Source organism: Protobothrops mucrosquamatus, unplaced genomic scaffold, assembly GCF_001527695.2.
Source record: "Protobothrops mucrosquamatus isolate PMUCROS unplaced genomic scaffold, P.Mucros_1.0 scaffold194, whole genome shotgun sequence".
NCBI lineage: Eukaryota > Metazoa > Chordata > Lepidosauria > Squamata > Viperidae > Protobothrops > Protobothrops mucrosquamatus.
Genome location: NW_015386550.1, coordinates 1,294,715 through 1,321,579, shown reverse-complemented (window position 1 = coordinate 1,321,579; position 26,865 = coordinate 1,294,715).

Sequence of the window (26,865 nt, the reverse complement as noted above, 5' to 3'; positions counted from 1 at the left end):
AAAAGCTAAAAATGCAAGAAAGGAAAAAAGAAAAAGAAAAACGATACAAAGAAGTAGCATTCCCTCCCCTAATCACAAGAAAAAATGAGAATCACAGGATCTGACCAAAGCCTAACTGTATTTTTTGTAGACAGCACTGCCAATCAACAAAGATGGAGTCAGTTATGTCAAAGCAAAATGTTGGATCTGAAACTACTGTATATTCTATTTTTTAATTTCCAAGTTTGGAATCATTTGAGGATTTAAGAAAAGAAAACATGGATATGTTGCTTGAAACAATATCAAAACAGTAAGAGAGGAAACAAAACGATGCCTGAAAGAATGCCTTTAATGATTCTAGCGCAAGAGAAGACTATTTATAAAGTTATAGCAAATCGCTCTGAAAATAGAGAAATTACAAGTTAAATTTAAGTGCTAGACCAGGGTGAAGAATTCAATCTATCTGTATGGCTGGATAGCCCACGGAGGCAGAGTTTATAAGATGGAGGTCCTTCTTCTCCATCAAAAACTCTGACCCTTGATATCATCTACTTTTCTTTGTAGAAGATGAGAGAAAGAAGACTTTTCTTCCTCTGCAAGAAAAGAGAACTGTGTTCAAGACCAAGCTCAAAGGATGAAGTGGGCAGCCAAATATTTTCTTTTTTTTCTCTTCACAGTAACAGCCATCCCACATCTTCTGCCTTATCTTTTCAAGGGCAGCTCTACTTGATTCTGGGCCAATCTGAACTATGGCACACTGTCCTTCAAAGGAGTGCAGGTGAGAGAGCTGAACTTGCAAGCATTCCAACTGGTGTGATCTTGTCTCTTTTGGAAGGCTCAGGACAGCTGAGATACTCATTCTTGTAGGGACTCCAGCTGGTGGACATGGACTAGAGTTTTTGAGAAAACCCTTTAAGACCAGCAGATAAGATAGGCCAGCCTGGCAGTTGGCTTCTACAGCTTCTACATTCCATGCCAGAGAACTGTTTGGTGATTTCTTTAAAACATATTCATTGTTCAGAGTAAATTTATTCTCATTCTAATGTATCTTGTATTTTTAACAGAAGTTTAGAATATCTTTTTTTATTTTTAAAAATATCCTTTGGGTATACTTTACCCACCCCTTAAGAGCACAGTTGCACAGTTTACAACTATCTGCATATTGAATTCAGATTGTTTCCTTATCTGTCAGTTTTTATATTCCCATTTTCTACATTCCTTATATACAAAGATATTTGTAGCAAAAGCAGACTCTTTCCCAGGCCTCTATTTTGACTTCTGAAGTCATAATCCTTTAACTGTGACATCATGCAGTAGTTCATTGCTACAGACCTCACTAAGTTATCAGAGAGAAAGGATTAGTTACTGGGGTAAAACAGATAGCAGATAATTTTCAGAAACAGACCCGAGGATATCCTGTAAAGATCTCTGGAATTATAAATAAGGGGGGAAAATACACACTATAAACATTTATGCTTTTTCAAATGTCTCATGAAATGCAATGGGTCCTAAACATTCTAGAATACTTTGTTCTGTTTGTTAACTCTTTGATCCCAGGCATTCAAATTTCTATTTTTTTTTCCATAATAAAGGAGAAATGCTGATATTATTAACTTGATTCAAGATGTGCCACATTCACAAGTATATGTAAATTGCAGGTCCAATTTGGACAATAAATAATCCAATTTGAAATAAATAATATATTTCAAACAAGTCAGGTAAAATAAGATCCCCTGCCTTGGGGTTGGGCTGGAAGACTCTGAGGTCCCTTCCAGCCCTATGATTCTATGTTCTATGTTTTTGAAAAGTTGCAGCAGAATGGCAGTGACAAGTAAAACACCTTCCTGATTTTGCCAAGAAAACTGCACAGATGTGTCCATGTAGCAGCAGAAGTCAAGAGCAGCATATAGTACAACTATATAAAAGAACAACTTGAACAACTTGATTATCTCAGAAATCAGATATCATTTTTATGAGGAAGCATGTAGAAATTTAGCAGATACATTTTAAAACACAGGATCTGTAAAATTATAATTTAAACATAAGAATGTCAGCCCCTGCTGGACCAGGCTCCCTAATACAGCATTCTCTGTCAGACAATGACCAATCAGATGCATTTGAAGAAGTTCACAAACTTGTATAGGAAAGTCAAAGCCCTGTTTCACTGTTGTTCTCTAGCAGCTGTGTCTGCATGAAGAGAAAGGATAGATAAAACCTAAACCAAACAAGTGTGAGATTAAACCAGGCTAAACAATCTCCTAGAAGACTGCTGTGGGAATAAAAAAGGAGGGAGAATTACATTGCCTGCAGCTCTTTGGAGGACAAGCAGGCTGCACACATGTAAAGCTACATCCAATAGCACATAACTACATATCCCCTTCCTTTCTTCCTTACTACACTGCCACCTCCCTCCAATCTGTTCTTGATAGACCTCCAGCTCCCTGGAGAAATTTAAAGTGTAGCAGTTGCACAAAGAGGAGAGTAAGGTCTATTTCCACCAACAATATTCTTTCTGGTAGTGAATGATTGCCACAAGAGTCAACCTCTAATAAAGCAATAGCTCAGAGCAATAGATGAAATTCAGCCTTGTTGCTCCTTAATTACTCTTCCATTTTTTTATACCCCATTCATGTTAAAATATCTCAGTGTTGCTGAAACAGTACAAGTAAAAAAAAAAAACCACAACCAAAACCCTGTCAGGTTCTAGGCTCAAATTTCAATGGACTAATTATTGCCATTTAAGTACTACAAATTTCAGCCTGAAGAAGAGAAATTTGGTCTCCATTGTCTAATTATTGTTTCTTACTGCATATCAGAAGAAATAAAAATTTCAGCAAGGTGATTCCCAGGAATGAAGGGCTCCCATTTCGCAGAGATGACTTTTAAAAAGGCAGATCCAAAGACGTTTGTGGAGGACTGCAAAATTACAATACTAATGCTGAACGGTCTCTCTACCAATAAAGTTCACGAGCAGCCCAACATGATAAGGTAACCAAATCCAATCTTTTTTTTGCTGTCGTAGACCATCATAAGGAGGGTGCAGTATGGTAATGGAAAAAATCTTAAAGAATACATCGAGGTCAAAAAAAGAAGTTAAAAACCAGGAGATATAAAAGGTATATCAATTAAAAACTTAAAAATATACATCAAAATGAGAATCTAAAAGAAAAGGTAGGAGTATTACATGGGAATGTGGGAGCATAACAGATTAGTACTTGAAATCACTAAGGTAGTTCTCGACTTACGACCTGTGGTTTAGTGACCTTTTAAAGTTAGGATGGACCACCTGGGGGTGTACTTACAATACAGATTCGAAGTTCTGATGATTGCCCCAACAGTCATGTAACTACAATTCAGGCTCTTAATAACCATGCTGCATTTATGGCCATTTGCAGTGTCCCATTTACAACAGGTTTGCTGAAAACCAGCATTTACTTCAGTTTTCAGCAAAACTGAGCCCATAGTGAACCACTGGTTCACTTAATGACCACAACATTCACTTTATGACCATAGTTGCTTACTTAACAACCACTGGAAAAAGGGTCAGTCATGTGACTGGCCTGCTTTACGATTATCCTGAGTTATGACTTAAATAGGCATTATATTCATAACTGAAGGATTCCCTGTATCAAGTTACAAAGCACTCTAATTTAGTGAACTGGGTCTTCCTTAAATCTAGTTGATAGAGCCTCAAATACAGGTCATCATCCAACTAATTTGAGTGTTGTTGCAAAGAACTTTGCAACATTTTATGCTGTGACAGGGTTGGTGTCAGAAAGCGATAGGATGATGTAAAATTGTGTATGCTGAATATCTATGCGGTAAGGGTGAGATGAGGTTAGCACAAATGTGTCTGTGGTACAGGATTAGAAATGCATGTGTTGTTTCTGTGTATCCAGAGGCAGTGTTTCTTACCCAGTAAGAATCAGCCTATATCAGCCTTCAGGGACAGCTAGGGAAGGGCATGACATCATGCCAGAATAAAGGCTCTAGATTCTTCAAGGTAAGCTAAATATATCACTGGGGAGGCAGAGTGCCTATTGGACCCACTGGCAATAAAGTCTGGGGTCCTGGCCAAATCCAATTGGTGCTTTTTGTCTATTATGTGCTGTTTAATGAGTGCTTTGATCTGATCATACCCCATATTGAGTAGAAAACTTGGAGACAAGCCCAAGAATGATGTTTTAGTTGCCACAGCCTGTTTCCATGTGGATTGAAAATCATAACCCATAGTTTATGGGCAAGATTATCGGAGCTAACCAAACAGGAGAAAATTAACGCATTATGTTGGGCTGCTTGTGAATGTGGTTGGTGCAGCTCTATTGGCAACAGCTATTTTTGCACAAGATTGCTGGGTTATTTATTTAGGCTTGTAATCAAATCTGAGAACATGATCACATACCTCTACAAAAGTAAAACTCTCATTGGACATGATGTACTGTAACTTACAAATTCATCTAATAAAATGTATAGGTTCACAATGTATAAAGCAAATATGGTTAGAAGCCAAGGTAGACATGGCTTCTTTATAAGAACTTCACAGAAAAGAAATGGTTAGTAAATGCAACTGTTCTCACTAATCATACCTACATTTCTTTATATATAAATTATTAAAGATATTAAGGATCCATGAGTCTTTTGTTTATTACCACTCTATTAGATGTGTTACAAGTAAAAAATATCACTCATGAAGAATAACTATGACAATCAAAGAAAATGGCTTCGACTTAAGCAAAGTAATTAAATATTTAGGTTTCAGAGTGCTTATATATAGCTATCTGAACTGACGTTAACTAAATAATCTGGTCAGAGTTGCCTCAAACTGCGAGATGGGTGGCCATATAAATTTAATAAATAAAAATAATCCTATTCTGGATGTGATGTATCTAACACAATAAACCAAACTAACCTCATGAAGTGACTTCAAAATCCTGAGTTAAAATATAGTTCACTAGATTTTGGCTCAGTGTGTTTCCAGCAGGCCTATTATTGGATGTGTTAGTCAAGGTTTATTCATTTAACTCAATTTTCACAAGGTATTGAGTCACAAACTAACCATGGTTTGGATCTGTATAACATTCTAGACCAGGGTGTTTAGTTTATAGTCCATGGTTCTGCAAACTCATAAAATGGAGTTAAAACAATAAATAATCCATTAATAACAGAATAACATAGTATAGGAATTCAACTGGTAGTAGCATGAATTCAGACTTTGCATTTCAATTCAGGTGTTGAGAATATGCTTTGCCCAAAGTTAGTATGTAGACAGTTTTAAGAATGTTTTATTGAAGTCCAACTGAACCCATAAATACAGTCAATTCTTGTTATTCATGGATTTCATATTTGCAAATTCACCTACTGGCCAACATTTATTTGTTTGTAACCATAAAATCAACACTCATAGCACTTTTGCAATACTTGTAGCAATTTTCAGTTGTGCAACATGCACATTCCCAGCTGAGGTTTCAATATATATGCTGATTCAGAATTGGCGGTATATTATAGAATGTAACTCACACAAATCGCAAGAATTCCCTGTATTTACATCCCCTAAGTAGTTAGCACTTAGTTCGAAGTTTTGTCTCAACTACAATAAAAAGTTCTTCAGCAATGAAAATGTTGCTTGTAATGGTTCAGCCAAAAAATATGTTTACGTATAAAATAAAACTGTAATATTTGCGTTTGCTAAATATTTTCCAAGTAAGACTCATTCGAGTTTTCCAATGCCACAGCCCTCCAAGGGAGGAGGGATATAACAGATGCCCTAAATTCCCTAAAGTGCAGACAGGCAGTTTTGAGGAGTGCTTGGTGAGCTACTGGAGTAAGTGGTTGACAGGGATGCTTCACAGGATTACTACAGAGTGGCTTCTCTGGCCAGCCCAAGAAAGATACTAAGGAGATCCAGGGGAAAAAATGGTTCTGGAGTAAGATGAAGAATGAATTCAATCAAACATAAATAAGAGCTCAAATACAATCCTATTGGCAGAAAGTTTTACTACTATTACTACTGTTCAAAGCTATGACAGTCAAGATTTGGGTGCCTTCAAGCACCCCAGCTGTTGTAAATAGTCACACACATCCTGTGGTCATGTGATCACATGTTGGACTGATCAGCTTTATGATCAGTGGCAGCATTCTGGGGTCATGAGACCAGGATTTGCTATATTTTTTGCCGGTTTACATTGTTGCCAAATGAATTCCCTTAATTACAGGAGCATTCATTTAATGACTATCACAAAAAGACACATATTTACTTCTGGTTATGTGGTGCCTCGACTTATGACTGCAATAACTTATGTATGGAATTCTGGGCTCAGTTATGGTTGTAAATCGAGAGCTATCTGTACACACATACCTATATACATAAGATATTTCACAAGATGAATGAAGAGAACATTGCCTTGTAACATCAGGGGTAAGTATGTAAAAGCATGCCATTTTTCCCCCTCTCTTTCATAAGGGCAGCAGTCTTGCTCATATTGTTGGGTTCTCCCAACATGCTAACCCATTATGCTTTTTGTTTAGTTTTGGTGCTGAGTGCTATGAAGACTCAGGCAATTGTTTCTTTTGAATAAACTATTGTTAAATCATGTGCAAAACCCAACCATCTTTTCAAGAGCCAGGTTAGGAAGAAGGCAGCCATTGTCTCCTTCATCCCTCTGTTCTTCACCACTATTTGCAGTCCACCCTATCACTACTTCCTCTGTCTTTCTTGCTAGGCTGTCACACAAGAATTGAACAAAGCAGCCCTCAGTGACAAGCTGACTTCTGCACCCTAACAATGGAATATTGACACTCCTTCCATCTGACTGTCTTGGCAACTTGAATTTGGATGATTCTGTCAACCAGTGGGGGATAACTTTAGCTTAGCTTTCATGCATAACATAATTATCCAAATCATTAAAATGTAGTGGCATGAATAATAATCAAGATAGCAGTACACACTAGGCACTTCATAAAGAAGAAGACAGATCTCTGCACTGAGAAAATTATAGTTGAGAAACAGAAGGGAAAGAAAGCATAAGGCAAGAAATGGAGGCAGATTAGCAGGGGAAGAAAAGGGGTATGTTTGTTCAATGTGCTTACCAAATTATATTTTACTAAGTCAAGCAAATTATTGGGGCTCTCACAATATATTGAAACACTACACTGGTTAATACAGAGTCACAAAGTAGTTAATCACATTGGAACCTAGGATGTTATTTGAACCTAGTAAGTTGATGATTTTTAGTGATTTACAATATCCAGTATTATTAAAAATACAGATAGTTCTCAATGACATGACTCCATGTTGGTAGAGGGATACAAATCATGATCATGTATTCATGGGATGCTATAATGAGCCACGCTACCTCTAAAGGTTGCCTAATAAATGGAGCCTTACTTTGGCTGATCCTGAAAAAGCACTTCTGTACTGCTGCCAAGAAAATGATATGGAGAGGTAGCTACATTTAAAGAAATCTTTTCTATGGTCATATAAATAAAGATGAAAGTTTATTCAAGTTAAGCATAGCTCTGCTTTTCCCCACTGTCTCCAAATTTCCTTGATTTTATTCATAATGTTCACGTGTTGGAGACCTGTGAAATACAATTTTAGTGTCTGAAGAGGTACATGCCTAATGTTAGCAAAGGCAGTCTGGTGGTTCCCTAGTTATTTGCAATAGTTCCTGACCTATTAAGCACATCTCCTTCCATATTTGTGGGAATGACCTGACGAAAGTATCATTTGTGGGGTAGGGAATTTAATACATAGCACAATTAAATCTTTATGTTTCCAATTCATTAAGAGCCAGGTACAATTTTGCAATTATATTTTCAAATTACATAAAACAATTGGCTAGAAAAAAATGGATTGTTTTTAAGTGTAATTCAGCACATCTCCCATCATAGTGGATGAATAGAGCTAATGCTAGGGAAGAACACATTACAAAGTAGGGCTGGCAAGCCTCCATAGAAAGATGCAGTGCACCTTGCAATTCGATTCATGAAATGAAAGTAAACTTTGTGCTGAACCTGTTGAGCAAGGTGAAGGGAAGGATCAGTATTCTTATACAATAATCACCAAATCAACTTTAAAGTGTTGGTGAGCCTTGGGGGAGGGGGCGGAACTGTAGAAGCTCTATAAAGGGTCCTGGCCTTCAGATCTCTAGCGAGCTGTACAAGTGGACAATATGAGCTACTAATAAGGCCCATGTCATGACAGAAAGAAGCACATGCATGTCATCAGGGTTGTGCAACAGAGTTACTACAACCAAACAATTTTATTACATAGATATCTGCCTCCCCTTCAGAACTCTCTATACATGGGCCATCTCCCTTTACATTAACTTCTCCAGCTACCTGTGAGATAGACTATATTGAGAAATTATGACTGAAAAAAACCACCCAGACACTTCTTTGAGAAGGGACTTGTATCTGAACCTGAGCTTCAGCCTCTTATCGGTCTGCTACCCCCAGGATGGCTTGCAGCAGAATTATAGGAAAACAGATGAAACTAGCAGGAAGTGTATGTGAACAACCCAGTCTAGCTAAGGAGATGCAAGGCACATCAAATGTCAATTATAAATCTCTGCCTTTGTGGAGTGATGGGTGATGTTTGCTGGGAACCTTTGCAGAGTCAATACACAACTGAGCCTCTTCAAATCTCTCATCCCCAGCAGTTGCCTTCTACAGCAGATTAAGGGAAGGATGTAGCTTGCATTATGCTGGTAGACTTAATATCATTTTCATAGAGGGCACCAGGTCTCAAACAAACAAGAGACCATTGACCAGATGGGGCGATATGTCTGCATAATCATGTGATCCGGGGCCCTATTAATCATGACAAAGGAGGGTGCCTTCTGAACAGCTGGCCCCAAGAAAGAGGTTAAAGAGACATGTGTTGGGGCAAGGCACACAGGAAAAAAGGTGATAGGGTGACCAGGCCCTTTGTCTCTGGGGTCATTTGCCATCTGACTAGAGGAGCAGGTGGGAGAAAAGCTGTTCCCTGGATGATCCTCTCAATAGCTCCATAAGATGCTAGAAACTGCCACAGCCCATAGAAATATGGGACAGACAAGATTCAATCAAAACTGTGAAAATAAAAGAGGTGGGGGAGATGATAGTCTCAGGGGTGATGAGCATGTCTGGACAACCACATTCTGCAAATGCACCACCTTTGTTCCCTGGATAGATAATTAATACATTTGGGTTAAAAAGTAGAATCTTTCCACTTATGTCAACTCCAAATGACAGTGTCTTTTTCCAGACCACAATGGCCAAGAGTACTCAGTTTAAGTGGGCAGCAGAGGGGTGGGGAACACATCCATTTAAATCAATAACCACATCTTTTCCAAAGCTCTCTTTCTCAACTCCCCCCCAAAGGATTGTGGAGAAGGAGGACACCATTTATCCAACCAGACATCAGGACTATTCAAACTGATCATGAATTTTTCAAAAGGGGAGCTTTCAACAAGTACAATAGATCTTTGGCTGTAATTTGAAAAGATTGGTTTTTTAAAAAAAATATATATCAGCAAATATATCAGTGAGGGCTAATGAGAGCCATTTTTATCATTGCCATTGATCTTGGGGAAATATGGTAACATATACTGTAGCAACCTAATTCAGAAGTGATTATGTAATTCAGACATTATTAGTCAATTATGTTATTTGTTTTCACCTATAGTTATTTGTGGTCACCTAGACTCAGGTTAATAATAATAATAATAATAATAATAATAATAATAATAATAATAATAATAATAATAATAATAGTAGTAGTAGTAGTAGTAGTAGTAGTAGTAGTAGTAGTAATAATAATAATAATAGTAATAGTAATAGTAATAATAAAAAGTTGGAAGGGACCTTGGAGGTCATCAAGTCCAACCCCCTGCTTAGGCAGGTAACCCTATACTGGGTTCTCCAGGACCCAGGAACTCCAGGAACTAGGTTCTCCAGGACCCTAGTAATGTTCTACTATGAATATAGTGCGACCTTCTAGGTCAGGCATGTCAAACTGCTGGCCCGCAGGCCGGATGCGTCACACTGAAACCACACCCACCCCATTGCCAGCAATAGGGGAAAAGTCACAATACGTCACGCGATGTCACATGACGTCGCAAGTTTGACATGCTTGTTCTAGGCTAATTGGAAGCATGGCATTCCAATTAAGGCTATTAAGGTAAGGGTTAAAGCCCAATGCCATAGAAAACCACTGCCATTTAGTGGGTGTCTTAGTTTTTGTAGCTCTGATATGATAATCCTAATCTAGATGCAAATTGCAGAAATCTTTGGATATGGAAGTAAGTTCTTGGTCTCTACCAAGCATTGGGTTTTCATAGCAAGTGTATGGAATCTGTGGCTCTCTATATGTTGCTGAATTACAGAAATCTCAGCCATCGCAGGCATACCAAAGGATGCTGAAAATACAAATTCAGTCAGGAGATTTATTCAAAAAGTTCTGATTCTTGTCCTTGCTTATTCTACTTGGTGGAGAAAACAAAATTCTATAACTACTGCATGAACAAAAGCCTTCCACACCACACAAAAAATAGCTGTCTTGAACATCAAATACATAAGACTGGGTAACACTTGTAATCTCCAGCAGCAAGACTATACATGACAGTTTAAGTTGAGATGGCTTGATGTTGCACAAGGACAGCTTGTAGAAGAGGCTACAGCTTTTGCTCAAGTCCATCTTAGAAACACCCCAAATTTTGCAGCCTTTGTGTTCATATAATACAATATACAGTTACAAAATTAATTAATTTAGCTGGTTCACATAACATGCTAAACCGTAAGATAACCACTTGGGCTGGGTATGTACAATATATTCAGCCACCAACTAGCCAACTATGTTTCTGTATATGTAACTATGTCTAGTATCTTGTGTAAATCCAGACTATGATTAAAATTTGACATGACATGTTAGCTATACTGCTAGCTGAGAAAATCATGGCTTAGCTAACCATGGGTAAATGTTTTATGAGAAGTCAGCTAGTATATTTTTAAGTCATGTTTTAAAATTAATGAATTATCTGTGGCTCTACCAATTATGCTCTGCAATTATGCCTAACAGATCATAATTAATCTATCTGTAGCTTAGCTGGAGTCCCACTGGAGACATAACTGTATGAATAACCAAATACTATATGTCAAACTTTAAACAAGTTGAAATATTAAGTGACCTTTTTTGGTTTTACTTGTTCCAGTACTGTATAGACTTTTTAGTACCATTATAAACTGAAAAAGAATCAAAAATACTCTTCAAAACAAGGTTATTTTCACATGCATTATTATCTAAGGCAGCCTCATTATTTTTCAAAATGTAACTCTCATGTATTATAAATCCTTTATACCAAGACTTTTTCTTTACTTTGCCTGGCATAAAAGCATAAATACAGGCTTTTCTCTCTGCTGTAAAAAAAAATTTAAATTATTTTTTTCATGAAATAGAGAGAGGTCACCTTCACAATGCAAGGCATAAGCTTTCTAAGGCTGGACTATGTGAATGAGAGCTGACTGCCTGTTTACAGACACTTTCATTATCTGGACTAGGCCTTGAGTTTCAGAGCCTGTAAATCTCTCTTTGGTAAAGACAGCAGTGAGCTAATTTCAATTAGCTGCCTAGTGCCATATGAATTCTATTAATATCAAAGTAATGAGGTAATTACTGTGATTTGAAGAAATTACTAGGGAATTTGCTTTGGATGAAATCTAGTGAGCAGCAAATGAAAACATCTGTTTTCAAAGGAATAATAGGATATTTTAAGAGGGATTTTTCTTCTCTCCGTCCCACTTTCTTTTTTTAAAAAAGCCATGCATTCAGTCTCTCTGTTTTTTTATTTGCATAGCATGGCATGTTCTGAGAGAAGATGAATTACACTTTGGGAGCTATTACAGTAAGTGCTGAACTTCTCTAGAAAGAGTACAGAGAAGAACAACAAAGATGATCAAGGGACTGGAGGCTAAAACATATAAGGAACGGTTGCTGGAATTGGGAATGTCTAGTCTAATGAAGAGAAGGACGTGGGGTGACATGATAGCAATGTTCCAATATCTCAGGGGCTGACACAAAGAAGAGGGAGTCAAGCTATTCTCCAAAGCATCTGAAGGTAGGACAAGAAGTAATGGATGGAAACTAACCAAAGAGAGAAGCAACCTAGAACTAAGGAGAAATTTTCTGACAGAACAATTAATCAGTGGAACAACCTGCCTTCAGAAGCTGTGAATGCTCCCAACACTGGAAGTTTTTAAGAAGAGACTGGACAGCCATTTGCTGGGGTGGGGATTGATGACCCCCTTTATGACTTGTGGAATTCAACTCCCAGAATTCCTCAGCCAGCCATGCATGGCTGGTTCAGGAATTCTGGGAGCTGAAATCCACAAGTCATAAAGGGGCCATTGTTCCCCACTTGTGGTCTATAGGGTTGATGTAGGAGAAGGACAGTTGAAGGCTTCTTTGACAGGCTGCTTGCCTGGTTATCCAAATGTTTGGCTTGCCTGGGCCACAATTAGTGAAGAGAACTTGTCTTGGGCCACATATAAAATATAGTTTTATAATATAAAATCATATAATGTTAAAAGTTTACGATTTCCTGGGGCCGCATTACAAGATGTCCAGGACTGCATGGGGCCCTTGGCATACGGGTTGAACATGCTGTAGAGTCATGTTTGCTGCAACCAATTAATAAGGCAATTTTTCTGGAAAATTTAATACCCATAATTTCTTTGAAAGTTTGCTCAGAGGTTGGGGAAAGTATTTACAAACCTATTCCTGTGATTTTTATTTTTTTTTACCAGACATTTGAAGAAAAAATCCTAGGTTTATCTTATGAGCCTGAATTCCTTCAAGACCAATAGGCAGGCCCCTTTCTTTCTTTTGCTCACTGAATAGCTCTTGGCTGCCCCCTACTGGCAGACTTAAATTATGTATTTGTTGTGTCTCCCCCATCCCAGAAAAAAAAAGTTGTATAAGATAGAAGGCAATGTTTTTGAAGTTAAAACTGTGGCAATTTCACAAACCCATCCATATAGTTTTTTGACAAAATTATTGAATCTGTTGCCACTGCCTTTTGGGGGATCTTTTAAAAACTTTCTAATCTGGTCTGATACTTTGTAATGGTCTCCTCTCCTAGTATCATCAGGTCTGAGTCTAATTAATTTTCTATGATCAGTCAATTTTCTGTGATCAGCCACTTAGTAAGGCATAATACAAGATGGTTCTACTTTACTGCATGCACACTATACATGGCCTGTAGGAAGGGAACAGAGCAGGAAAAAGCAGTTCTGCATAATGGGAGAGAGGGCCAGCAGGAGTTCTATAGTACCGACTGGGTCATTTTGTACTTTATATTAGGACTTTTATGAAGTTTAATGTAAAGCAAGATTCTATATCAAGTAGCTACAAGATCTAATTTAGCACATCATAAAAAGCAAAGATGGATCGACAACATCAGCAAGTATTGTGGGACCCTATTGGTTGGAAACATGTGGAAGAGGCCTTCATCCTACAGTGGATAGACAATGGCTAAAATGATGATGATGAAGAAGAAGCAAAGGTGACAAATAAAGCTTGAAATATAACGGGAAATGAAATAAAAGTTCAAAGTAAATTTAAAATAATTTATTTTTAAATTTATTTTTACCATTTAAAAATTTCAGCATTTTAATTCAGCAATTTGCACTTGAAGAATTCTTAGAATTCGCTCTAAGTTCAAACTGTTGTAAGCAAAATTGAAGTGAAAAAATTGAGAATAATTTCCCCTACTATTTTTTACCTAGTTTGTAATTGACTGGATCCCCACACCTCTTTATATATTGGTTTATATTATTTAATTTGTTTTTTATTTTGACTTTCCAAAATTCAGTGCAACTAGAGATAGCTATATCTCATTTATTTTGCCAAGTGCCCAGGCAGTGACAACTGGCTCTTTTTTGGATCCAGAATCAACAGTGCGTAAGGAGATTTTAAGCTTTGTTGTTTAACTGCAGCAGGCGAATTAAACAGAAATGCAAGAAAGGATAAACATACCAAAGCAAGAGGATCCCCAATCTCTCTTTAGCGGTTGAGAGTTCCAGTGGAATGACATCAGAGCAGCCAGTTGACACAACAGCCAGTGCTAGGTCTGTGCCCATACTCCAAACACAAGAAGTAATACCAGGGTCTTATCAAAAACTGGGACTAAGACTTTGTTTCCATGGTGCCAAGACAGCAGGACCCAATCCTGAGCAGAGGATGCAAACTGACAAAACCCTGTGATAGGAACCAAAAGCTCAGGAACTATGTTTTCCTTGCTACCACCTGGGAGGAGGTTTCGTGGTATCCGTAGCAGAACATCCAGATTCAGCCATAGTTTCATTCAGCATTAACCTTGTGAACTCTCAAGCTTCCTCCTTCCATTATATATTCAAGATGGACAGTATTTAATATTTATTTGTTACGTATATGTAGGGGTGTGGGTCTATACATATGTTGTATATAGTATGTTTAGGTGTCATGTATGTGTTTCACTTTGAGAGCGGGCAACTAAATTTCATTTTTTGATGTGTGCCGTTGTGCCCACAGTAAAAAAATGATAATAAAGGTTATCTTATCTTATCTTATCTTATCTTATCTTATCTTATCTTATCTTATCTTATCTTATCTTATCTTATCTTACCTTACCTTACCTTACCTTACCTTACCTTACCTTACCTTACCTTACGCAGATAAGCCAGTACTAACCAAAATAATCCTGAGGTTCTTGCACAGCTGTGTGAAGATTTCCCGTCTTCGTCTTATTTCCCAGACAGAAGTAAAAACAAAACAACTATGCTCAGAATGAACTCTAAGCTTCTATACCCTTATTAATATGAAGGAAAAGTTGTCACTATCTCCTGGAAGTACAATGGTTTTCCACATTTCCACTATACCCATTTAAGCAAAAGCTTCTGTGGATGTCATATTATATACTGTAGACCTTAACTATATATAGTGAAAGTACAGGTAGTCCTCCCCTTACAACAGTTCACTTGGTGACCATTCGAAGTTACAAGAGCACCAGAAAAGTGACTTATGACCATTTTTCACATTTATGACCGTTACAGCATCCCTATGGTCACATGACCAAAATTCAGACGTTTGGCAACTAACTTACCTTTATGATGATTGCAGCATCCCGGGGTCATGTGACCGCCTTTTGCAACTTCTGGCAAAGTCATTGGGGATGCCAAATTCACTTAACAACCGTGTCACTAACTTAACAACTGCAGTGATTCACTTAACAACCATGGCAAGAAAGGTCGTAAAATGAGACAGTACTCAGTTAACAACTGTCTCACTTAGCAAGAGAAATTTTGGGCTCAATTGTGGTCATAAGTTGAGGAAATAATTTTAGGAATCAGGAGACAGTGTTTTCATAGATTTGGGATAAGGGCTGTTGATGTGAGAAGAATATATTTTTTAAAACAGTATCTATCCCATGTAAGAGAAACCTTTTTCACTAGAGAAAGATTCATTTTGGAAGAGGCCTAGATGATTTGCAGAGACACTTTAAAATCATGCTGGTCATGGATTGCCCACTTCTAATTTAATAGGACTGAAGGTCCATTGTCTTCTTTGTATTTTTGCCCTTCTACTGAACTGAGGATTATTATGGACAACATGTGATATGACCATCCTATTTTACTATTTCTCTGTTTCATAAAAAAATGCAGCTTTAAATTTTGGTAATACTTGGGTAACATTTCTCAATTCTGAATATAACAGAACAACTGAATGTATTAAATATTAAATGCTTTCCATGAGTTAAACTATTTTTGCTGTATAAGTCAGCAGTCCTAGGCTCCCATCTGAAGACATATTGCATGAGTAGGAGATCCCAAATGACTCATTTTAAATTTCATGATTGAAATAATTACAAATGTATTTCCTGCTTTAATTGATTCCTTCCCCCAGATAAGGATATAGCTCATCTTTTCCTACCACAAGCATGGTTAAAAGATTGTTCGCCATCTTCACAAACATTGGGGGATCCCCAAATACATAATCTGGTTCTGATTCTGAATATCAGTTAAAGAATTGCACATAGCCTGTATGGGGAATATGCTCTACTAACTAAATAAGCTATGGAATGTCCAATTAATCCTATGACATCTCTAAATGACAACTCTAAAGGGTAATTATGCCCAACAGCCATATCAAAAGAGAGGGCACAAATTACACACGTGTGATTAACTGTGTACATTAATTGGAAGAGAAATTGTTCACATCACTGGATTGATTATGGCATAAATATCTATCACACTTTTCAAAATGACAACTTAGTGCAGACATTTCAATGCAGGTCCAGTCATAGAAACTTGAGGTTAAGCTTTAGTTCTACTCACAAAATTTTGAACAATGGGTATTTTGCAAAATGGGTACAATTCGGAACACATTGAATGAAACAGGAATATAATAAATCTCACCAATTATTTATTGAAATCATAGTCTTCCCCCATGGAGATATCCTCAGGATCATCCCATTTTGTGATCACAGCAAAATGATATTACTAAAAGGATCTCCGATGCATACATTCTGAAAACTTATGAAAGTATAGTATAGGTACTACTCAAAGTACGATCACAATTGAACCCAAAATTTCTGTTGCTAAGTGAAACATTTGTTAAGTGCATTTTGCCCTATTTTGTGACCTATCTTGCCACAGTTGTTAAATGAATCACTGCAGTTATTAAGTTAGTAACATGGTTGTTAAGTGAATCTGGCTTCCCCATTGACTTTGCTTGAAAAAAGGTTGCAAAAGATGGTCACATGATACTGGGATACTGCAACCGTCATAAATATGAGTCAGTTGTCAAGTGTCCAAAGTTTGATCACATGACCATGGGGATGCTGCAATGGTCGTAAGTGGGAAAATGGTCATAAGTCACATTTTTCAGTGCTGTTGTAATTTTGAAGGTTAGTAAATGAACTGTTGTAAGTCGAGGACGATCTGTATTTTTTAAATTATGGTCTTCTATTAGAATCATCTGCCAAGGCTCATTATTTTCAAATTGTACTCTGAATGTTGTACTTTGGACCAGTAGAGGGAGCCAAAATGTTACACTGGAGTGATATATATAGAAAACTATTATGATCTTAAATCAAAGACTTACGTTTTGTAGAATGATGCATGAAACTCTCAGACATCCCCTCAATAAATACGTTTTACATGTAAAGAATTATTTAGCAAGTTTTAGTATTGGTAAACTGCTGCAGTGAAATTCACATAATGGGTAGTTATCAAACAAATATTGAGTAGCCGAATTGTCAATTCATATTATAAGTCACTATATTTAATCATGATTTTTTTCTCACCCATTCCATCCTCCTATTCTTTTATTCAGGCCAACCTGCATTACTTTCAAATAAAATTGAAGATGTAGAACATGTTCACTCAAAAAATTAATTTGAACATTTTGATACCAAGCTGGTACTGTGAAGTCAATACAAGATACTGTGTCTCTGTGTCTCTGCGCATTCTAACAAGATTTTTACATAAAGTGAATTTACATAAAAATTCCTAGTACAGAAGAGGAATCAAGTTATGTGCCTATATAGGAATGAGTAGGTGCATTATATAAGCATGGAGGACTTAAAGAGAAGAAGAAGAAAGCTGTGCCATGAAAGTCTTGCTATCAGATAGAAAAAGTCCAAGCATTCTGTTTTCTTGGGGTCAAAGAGTCATTTGTGAAAACATATTCATGTACATCGACTACTAGCATTCAGTGTGAAAACAGTATTAACATCAGCAAGTTTTAAAATAATAATAAAAGCCTGATGAGAAGTTTTAATAAACATGAATATTTGCAAACATTATACAATTCCAGTTGACCTAACTTATGAATCTTGGGGTTTGGCTTCTTTTCCTTCTAATTAGATTGGCATCTTCAAATTCGGCCACTCCTATTCCAAATGATTAAATTGTGAAGCACTGATATACAGCTTTTGCTCTTTATACTGCTTGCTTTTTACTCATCCATTTACAAGAGAACCTTCCCCAATCTGGTGCTCTCCAGATGTTCTCTAAACTTCAGCTCCTAAGTTCCTAGACATCACCATGATGAATTCTGTGAGTCCAGGAGCTCAAATTCCAATACATATAGAGATTACCAAGTTGGTATGGTTGACTTATCTACATTGCATAAGGAATCTTTGATGAAGGATTTTAAAGAAAGTCTTTTGACAATCCAAGTAAATCATCTCTAACAGATTATGCCCATTCAAATATTTGATATGGCATTCTTAAAAAAATTGAAAAAGTAGTGAGATAGGACCCATATTGATTGTTATTAACAAGGTTTGCTGTTTTGAGTGCTTGATAATAAACTTTGCACTGATGTACTTGGAACAAATATAAAGCTTATTATAATATAATATTTCTGTATCTACCTCTCCTCCCAATTCCAAATTATGGTTCTGCTGATGACTTTCTATTCCTCTGGCATGAGAGTTCTACTTTAATTATATGAACAGTAATTTCAATTTGAATTCTAAAATCTCTTTGATGGATATAATCTGAATCTGGTTATATGCTGCTTTATTGTAATTTGTCAATATGATTTAGAATGAAGGATTCCAAGATTTAGGACACTGTGGCCACATTTGGAATTTTGACAGCTAGTAATTTAGACTTTGTGGGCAATCCTTTTATATGACAATTATGTATGTTATTTCCAACCTCAGATGCAGAAGACATGCACATGCACATTTTATGCAGATTTATATAATGCTTATATACAATTCTTCAAAATGATTCCTAATGTTCTCCTTGAAAATAGTGGATATAAAATCAAGATCATATTGTGGAAACTTTAGCTTTCTACTTCTGCTTTAGCTTGACTTAGAACTTGCATATGAATAATTTGTGATGTTCCACAGTCAGCCCTTGGCATTGATTTTTGCTGTTATAACTGAGGTTGTTCACCTCTTTGTACCAATAACACAGTTTATTTGATTTCCAGGTGATGATGTTCATGTATATAAGTGTTATCTGAAGAATCTGTTAGCAATGAAGAAATTATTAGATTGGTAGAAATTGATACATGATTTTTCTGATTCATTTCATTTTCTTAGGCCATACAGTCCAAATATATTTTCCTCCTTCATATTTCCAATGTTGGCATACTCTTATCCAACAATAAGCAGCACATTTTGCTTGCATGTTTTATCAGTTTCAAATAGAACCTGATCATAAATCCCATAAACCTTTTCTTCTGCATTAATGGTTGGAGTATAAACAAAGAGAAAGCCAGTTTGGTGTAGTGGTTAAGGTGCTGGCCTAGAAACCAGGAGACTGTGAGTTCTAGTCCAGCCTTGGCTGCCTGGGTGACCTTGGGCCAGTCATTGCCTCTTAGCCCAATCCACCTCGCAAGGTTATTGTGGGAAAAATAGAAATAGGAAAGAGTATTATGTATGTTTGCTGCCTTATATTATTTATAAAAATAATAAAGGTGGGATAAAAAATCTACTAAATAAGCATAAACAATTGTCATATTAAAGGATTGTTCCACAAAATCTAATGTATGTTATTTGGTTATTGACTACATTGTAGCCAAGTACTGGCCTTGCTGTATCTAGTCTAGAGAAAAGAAGGACTAGGACAGATATGATGGCAGTATTCCAATACTTGAGGGGCTGCCACAAAGAAGAGGGGGGTCAACTTATTTTCAAAAGCAATAGAGGGCAAGATAAGAAACAAAGGAGAGAAGCAACCTAGAACTAAGGAGAAATTTCCTAACAGTGAGAATAATTAACCAGTTGAACAGTTTTCCTTCGTAAGTTGTGGGTGCTCCATCACTGGAGGCTTTAAAGAGACTGGACAACCACTTGTCTGGAATGGTGTAGGATCTTCTGCTTGTGCAGCAAGTTGGACTAGAAGACCTCTAAGGTCCCTTCCAACTCTGTTATTTTATGTGATTCCTAGCTACGAAAGCAACACTGTCTTTTACATGTCCTGTGTAGAAAACAATGTGATCTTTTGACTGAAATTGTTCAATTCCAATCCATCTCAATTTGCTGTTGGCTAAAATGTCAATGTCAATTTCACAGTATTGAGCTTTCCCATAGCCATACTTATATACTGTATCTCCACTGTAATTCTGGTTTGGCAGCTTTAGATTCTCTTTTCCTGTATGGCAACATCAGAACTAGATATCCCAAAGATTTTAACTTAGCCATATCATAAACACTACTAGTATTTTGACCAATCCTTAGCTCTTCCTCTGGAACATGTTGAGCACCATTTGATATGAAGGAGCTATCAATCAGTGCTATCTTGTCAGTCACTGGATGTTTATTCGTGTGTTTTTCTTGGTAACCATTACCTTCTCCTGCCCAGTACAAAAATATCCCTTTGACTTTGTCACTAGAGTGATCTTGTGCCTTCAATATCTTCTTACATCACTGTGCCCGCTACAGGTCCCTGCTTGCTTTACCTGGGCAGCTGAAACCTCCTTCACCACATTCCCCAATGAGATCATACAGCAGGACTGGGGTAGGCAGGGCAATACATACCAACAAAAATTTTGTGCAATGCTCAATTTTCTTATCATGTCAGCCTTGGTTGTCAATTTCCAATCTTATTTTCCCCAATACACACATGCACACACAAAATGTGCTTGTGATACACATATACATGCATATGCATAAATATTCACACTTTTTGTATGTGCATGAATACTAACACTTTTAAAGCCACACTAAAACTGGCTTTAGGACTAGGACAATAAAATTGTATTTTAATTAAAGTAAAATCATTAATTAAAATTATTTCCCTGTGACATTAAGCATTTGTTGCAAACCAGGAGGACAATTTAACGCTTGCTGAAAGATTCTTTATTCTAAGACTTCTGCCATAAAAGTTATTTACAGAGGGCTGCTACCAGTTGAATTAAATCTCTTGACATCCGCTGGCCTGTTCGGCTGAGAAGTTCTCAATCCTTTTGCCTAACACCCACGTCTTCCTTCCTTGCTTTGATTAGTAGTCTGATAGTCCTGGTTGCCATCACCTATCTTCCAGAGAACACATCACCTGACGTTCTCCTCCTAACCCCAATGTGTGAGCGAAATCATAGATTGAACAACCATTTGTCTCAAATGGTATAGGATTTCTATGGAGATTCTCAGTCATCCATGTTATAGTTATCCCAAAGATGCTTTTTCACAAGGCAACTGGACTTTCTTGTTTTTCTTTGAAGATGTTTCGCTTCTCATCCAAGAAGCTTCTGACATTCCCCACCATCCAGTCAGAGCTGAAGAAGCTTCTTGGATGAGAAGCAAAATGTCTTCAAATGAAAACAAAAAAGTCCAGTTGCCTCGTGAAAAAGCATCTTTGGTATAGGATTTCCTGCTTGAGCAGGAGGTTGGACTAAGTGGACTAAGTGTTCCTTCTAACACTGTTATTCTGTTAAATAAAAGATTATTGTTATTACAATAGATTCCTTTTGCTTTGTAGTATACTGTATGCATGTGGAATTACTGGTTCTGTTCCTTTCTTCTCTTTTGTGGGAATTAGACCAATCTCATAAGAGAAAAACAAAATCATTTTTTTTAAAAAAAGACAAAATATGCCGTGTTTCCCCGAAAATAAGACCTGGTCTTATTTTTTATTTTGCTTCAAAAGAGGCACCAGGTCTTATTTTTGGTATGTGTGTGTCTTTTCCACTCACCTCGCGGCTGCGGCAACAGCAGCCCCACCCAGCCGGCCCACTTCTTCTGCAGCCGTGAATGGAGCTCGGCCTGCATTTCTCTGTCAGAGACCTTCTGGAAAGGCCTCTGCAGCTGAGAACCGAGCTACAGATTGAATCCGTAGCTCGGTTCTTGGCTGCAGAGGCCTTCTGGAAAGGCCTCTGACTGTGAAATGCAGGCCGGAGATGCCACAGAAGAAGTGGGCCAGTGAGGAGAGGCAGGTGTCAATTCATGGGAGGGTGCAGGGCACGTGAGGCAGTTCTGCCCCCCCACACCCTAGCTTGATTTTTAGGCATGTGTCTCGCCCCAAAACTAGGGCTTATTTTGGGGATAGGGCTTATATTAGGCCCACCCCCAAAAATCAAGCTAGAGTTTATTTCCGGGGTAGGTCTTGCTTTCAGGAAAACACGGTATTTTAAATATCCAAAATGCAAATTTTCAATATTGAAAGAAGTAGTTAACAAAAAAGATGACCAGAAATGATTAAAGTGACAATCTAATGTTAGAGTAGACCATAAGATAGCATGACTCTGTTATTGTTACTGTTGTGATGGTTGTTATTATTAAATAACTAAAATACTTCATCTGGAAGGTACCTGGAATGACCTGGAAATGGGGGAGGTAGTTATAGAGCCCCTGTCATGGTCAGATCATTCACTCCTTAGGATGGACTTCCGGACCGCTCCCCCTCGCCGCAGGGAGTCGGAACCGCGCAGATGGTTCCGCCCCAGGCGCCTGATGGACCCAGAGAGGTTCCTGACGGAGCTTGGGCCATATCCGGAGGATCTAGTTCACGACTCGGCTGAAAATCTGGCGGCGGCCTGGGATGTGGCCGCTGCCGCAGCACTGGACCGAATCGTGCCTTTGCGGCCTCTGACCCGGTGCAGATCTCAACTGGCTCCCTGGTTTACCGAGGAGCTGAGAGAGATGAAGCGCCGGAAAAGATGCCTAGAGAGCAGTTGGAGGGCTAGCCGAACCGAATCCGATCGAGCACAGGCAAGGATGCAGGTTAGATCCTACCTAGTGGCGATGAGGGTGGCGAGGTCTAATTACTACTCCACCCTCATTGTGTCATCAGATAATCGCCCGGCCACCCTCTTCAGGGTGACCCGCTCTCTCCTTCAGTTGAGGGGGGGGAGGCGTCTCGGTGGGTTGGGAGTGGGAGGCACCGTTATGCGGTGGTTCTCCTCCTTCCTCACCGACCGCACGCAGTCTGTATTGGCAGGGGGACAGAGGTCGACTCCTAGACCCCTAACTTGTGGGGTGCCTCAGGGGTCGGTCCTCTCTCCCCTTTTGTTCAATATTTATGTAAAGCCGCTGGGGGAGATCATTCGTGGCTTTGGGGTGGACTTCCNGGGCGCGCAACTTGGGAGTCCTCCTGGATCCACGGCTGACATTGGATGACCATCTGTCGGCCGTGACCAGGGGGGTGTTTTATCAGGTTCGCCTGATTCACCAGTTGCGACCTTTTCTGGACCGGGACGCCTTGCGCACAGTCACTCATGCTCTCGTCACCTCCCGCCTGGACTATTGTAACGCTCTCTACATGGGGCTTCCTTTGAGGAGCACCCGGAGGCTTCAACTGGTCCAGAATGCGGCCGCGCGGGCGGTGTTGGGAGGGACTCGTCGCTCCCACGTAACACCGCTGTTGCGCGAGCTGCACTGGTTGCCAGTGGCCTTCCGGGTACGCTTTAAGGTGTTAGTTACCACCTTTAAAGCGCTCCATGGCTCAGGACCTGGTTATCTCCGAGACCGCCTTCTGCCACAGATTCCCTCCCATAGACCGGTACGCTCCCACAGAGTGGGCCTCCTCAGGGTGCCGTCGGCCAAGCAGTGTCGACTGGCGACCCCCAGGGGGAGGGCCTTCTCTGTGGGTGCCCCCACCCTCTGGAACGAACTACCCCCCGAGATCCGGACGATTCCGGATCTCCTTACCTTCCGCCGTGCCCTCAAGACATGGCTTTTCCAGCAAGCAGGCCTGGCCTAGGGAGGATTTTAAATTGGGTTCACTTTTTTAGAAAATTTTAAATAGCACAACCCTAAAATATTTGGTTTTAATTGGTTTTATTTGGTGGGGATTTAAATATGTTTTTGTTTTTTTAAATATGTTGTGAGCCGCCCTGAGTCCCGTTGGGAGAAGGGCGGGATATAAATCAAAAATAAAGTAAAAAAATAAAGTAAAGGGACACTGCAGCTGTCGTAACTACAAGTCCGTTGCCAAACGTCCGAATTTTGATCACGGGGATGCTGCAAAAGCCTGAAAAACGGTCGTAAGTCCCTTTTTTCAGTGCCGTTGTTCACGGCCACTAAATGAACTATGTAAGTTGAGGACTTCCTGAAATTCTGCGTATTGCTCATTTAGTTGAGTGGAGCCTGTTCTAAACCGTGAAGGATGTTGGCAGGTTGCTGTCATTTTGGCAAGGTTTACTCTTGAAAAGTGAGATATTTTGAGCAAGTCAAAACGTGTCTGGCGTTTTCTAGTCCTCTTGGAATGGAGAAATAAGCCCGCCTTGTAAACATAGCCAGGGGCTACGTTATATTTCTCCAGTATGGAGCCACGAAATTTTAACATTTTAATCTACGTGTAGTCCTTCACTTGCAACCCTCCGTTTAGTGACCGTTCCAAGTTACGACGGCACTGAAAAAATGACTTAGGACCTTTTTTCACACTTAGGGCCTCTGCAGCATCCCCAGGATCATGCGAACCAAATTCAGATGCTTGGCAACTGACTCGTATTTATGACGGCTGCAGGATCCCGGTGTCAGGTGATCCCCATTTGCGACCGTCTGACAAAATTAATGGGGAAAGTCAGATTCGTTTAACAACCGTGTTACTAACTTCACAACTCGCCTGAACAACTATGGCGAGAAAGATCGTAAAACGAGGCAAAACTCACTTAAAAACTGTCCTGCTTAACAACATAATTTTCAGGCTGAGCACAGCTGTGCTTGGGAGTTGAGGACTACTCTAGTTTTAGTATTTTAATATATTTTAATTATGTTTTCCCATTTGTTGTACAAATCTATAAGCTGCCTGGCGTTGCAGCCTAAAAATTAAACAAACAAGACTGAAAAATCCTTTCTGGGTTTCAACTGTGAAAAAAAATCAAACCCTTTTTAGTGCAATCTACATGACTGAATATCACACCTGGGGGGTGTGTGTGTGTGCGAAATGTGCTTATTGTGGATTTTTTAAAGGCATTCCATCAGCCAAGGACCCGGGGTAGGGGCGGGGGGGTAGCGGCTATAATAAGGGAGGACCTTTGTCCAAGGGAGACCACTGTGCCTCAGATAGACGGCGTGGAGTCGCTCTTTGTGAAGTGGGGGAAAGGGGTGCAAGTGGGCTTGTTGATTATATACCTGGCTCCCTGCTATGTATCAACAGCCCTGCCTGANCCTTACTTTCCGCCGCGCCCTCAAGACATGGCTTTTCCAGCAAGCAGGCCTGGCCTAGGGAGGATTTTAAATTGGGTTCACTTTTTTAGAAAATTTTAAATAGCACAACCCTAAAATATTTGGTTTTAATTGGTTTTATTTGGTGGGGATTTAAATATGTTTTTGTTTTTTAAATATGTTGTGAGCCGCCCTGAGTCCCGTTGGGAGAAGGGCGGGATATAAATCAAAAATAAAGTAAAGTAAAGTAAAGGATCCCCTGGAGGGGAGGGCTGAGGACTTTGCCCAATATCTGTATGACAAAGTCGCTCGGATTCGAGAAGGCCTTGACTCTGACTGGGTGGCCCCGGGGGAGGAGACGGGAGCAGATCTTGAGACTGTTATATGGGAGGAGTTTGACTCTGTGGCTCCCGAGGATGTGGACAGGATCCTGGGGAGGCTGAATGCAACCACATGTTTACTGGATCCGTGCCCCTCCTGGCTAGTTCTGGCTGCCCGGGAGGGTACACGAGCCTGGCTCCAGGGAATTATAAACGCTTCTCTACGGGAGGGTGTCTTCCCCGTAGCCTTGAAGGAGGCGGTGGTGAGACCCCTCCTTAAGAAGCCTTCCCTGGACCCAGATGTATTGGCTAATTATCGCCCGGCCTCCAACCTTCGCTTTGTGGCGAAGGTTGTTGAGAGTGTGGTTGCACAGCAATTCCCCCGCCGCCTGGAGGAAACAGTCTATCTGGACCGCTTCAGTCGGGCTTCAGGCCGGGATACAGCACGGAAACGACATTGGTCACACTGGTGAATGATCTCTGGAGGGCCCGGGACAGGGGTTATTCCTCTGTCCTAGTTCTTTTGGACCTCTCAGCTGCTTTTGATACTGTGGACCACGGTATCATGCTGCGGCGCCTGGTGGAGTTGGGAGTGGGAGGCACCGTTATGCGGTGGTTCTCCTCCTTCCTCACCGACCATACGCAGTCTGTATTGGCGGGGGGACAGAGGTCGACCCCAAGGCCCCTAACTTGTGGGGTGCCACAAGGGTCGGTCCTCTCCCCCCTACTGTTCAATATTTAAGTGAAGCCGCTGGGTGAGATCATCCGTGGCTTTGGGGTGGATTTCCATCAGTACGCTGATGATTCTCAGCTGTACATTTCCACCCCAGGCCACCCCAATGATGCCCTTGACGTGATGGCCCGGTGCCTGGAGGCCGTACGGGTCTGGATGGGGAGAAACAGACTCAGGCTCAACCCTTCCAAGACTGAGTGGCTGTGGTTGCCGGCCTCCTGGCATAGTCAGCTGACTCCATCGCTGACCATAGGGGGCGAAACTTTGGCTCCCTCGGAGAGGGTACGCAATCTGGGTGTCCTCCTGGATCCACGGCTGACACTAGAAGACCAGTTGATGGCCGTGGCCAGGGGGGCGTTTTACCGGGTACGCCTGGTTCACCAGTTGCGGCCTTTTCTGGACCGGGACGCCTTGCGCACAGCCACCCATGCTCTTGTCACCTCCCGCCTGGACTACTGTAATGCTCTCTACATGGGGCTCCCCTTGAGGAGCATTTGGAGGCTCCAGTTAGTCCAGAATGCAGCCGCGCAGGCGGTGATGGGAGTGACTCGTCGCTCCCATGTAACGCTGTTGTTGCGCGAGCTGCACTGGCTGCCGGTGGCCTTCCGGGTGCGCTTCAAGGTGTTGATTATCATCTTTAAAGCGCTCCATGGCATCGGACCTGGTTATCTCCGAGACCACCTTCTGCCTCAGATTACCTCTCATCGGCCGATATGCTCCCACAGAGAGGGTCTCCTCAGGGTGCCGT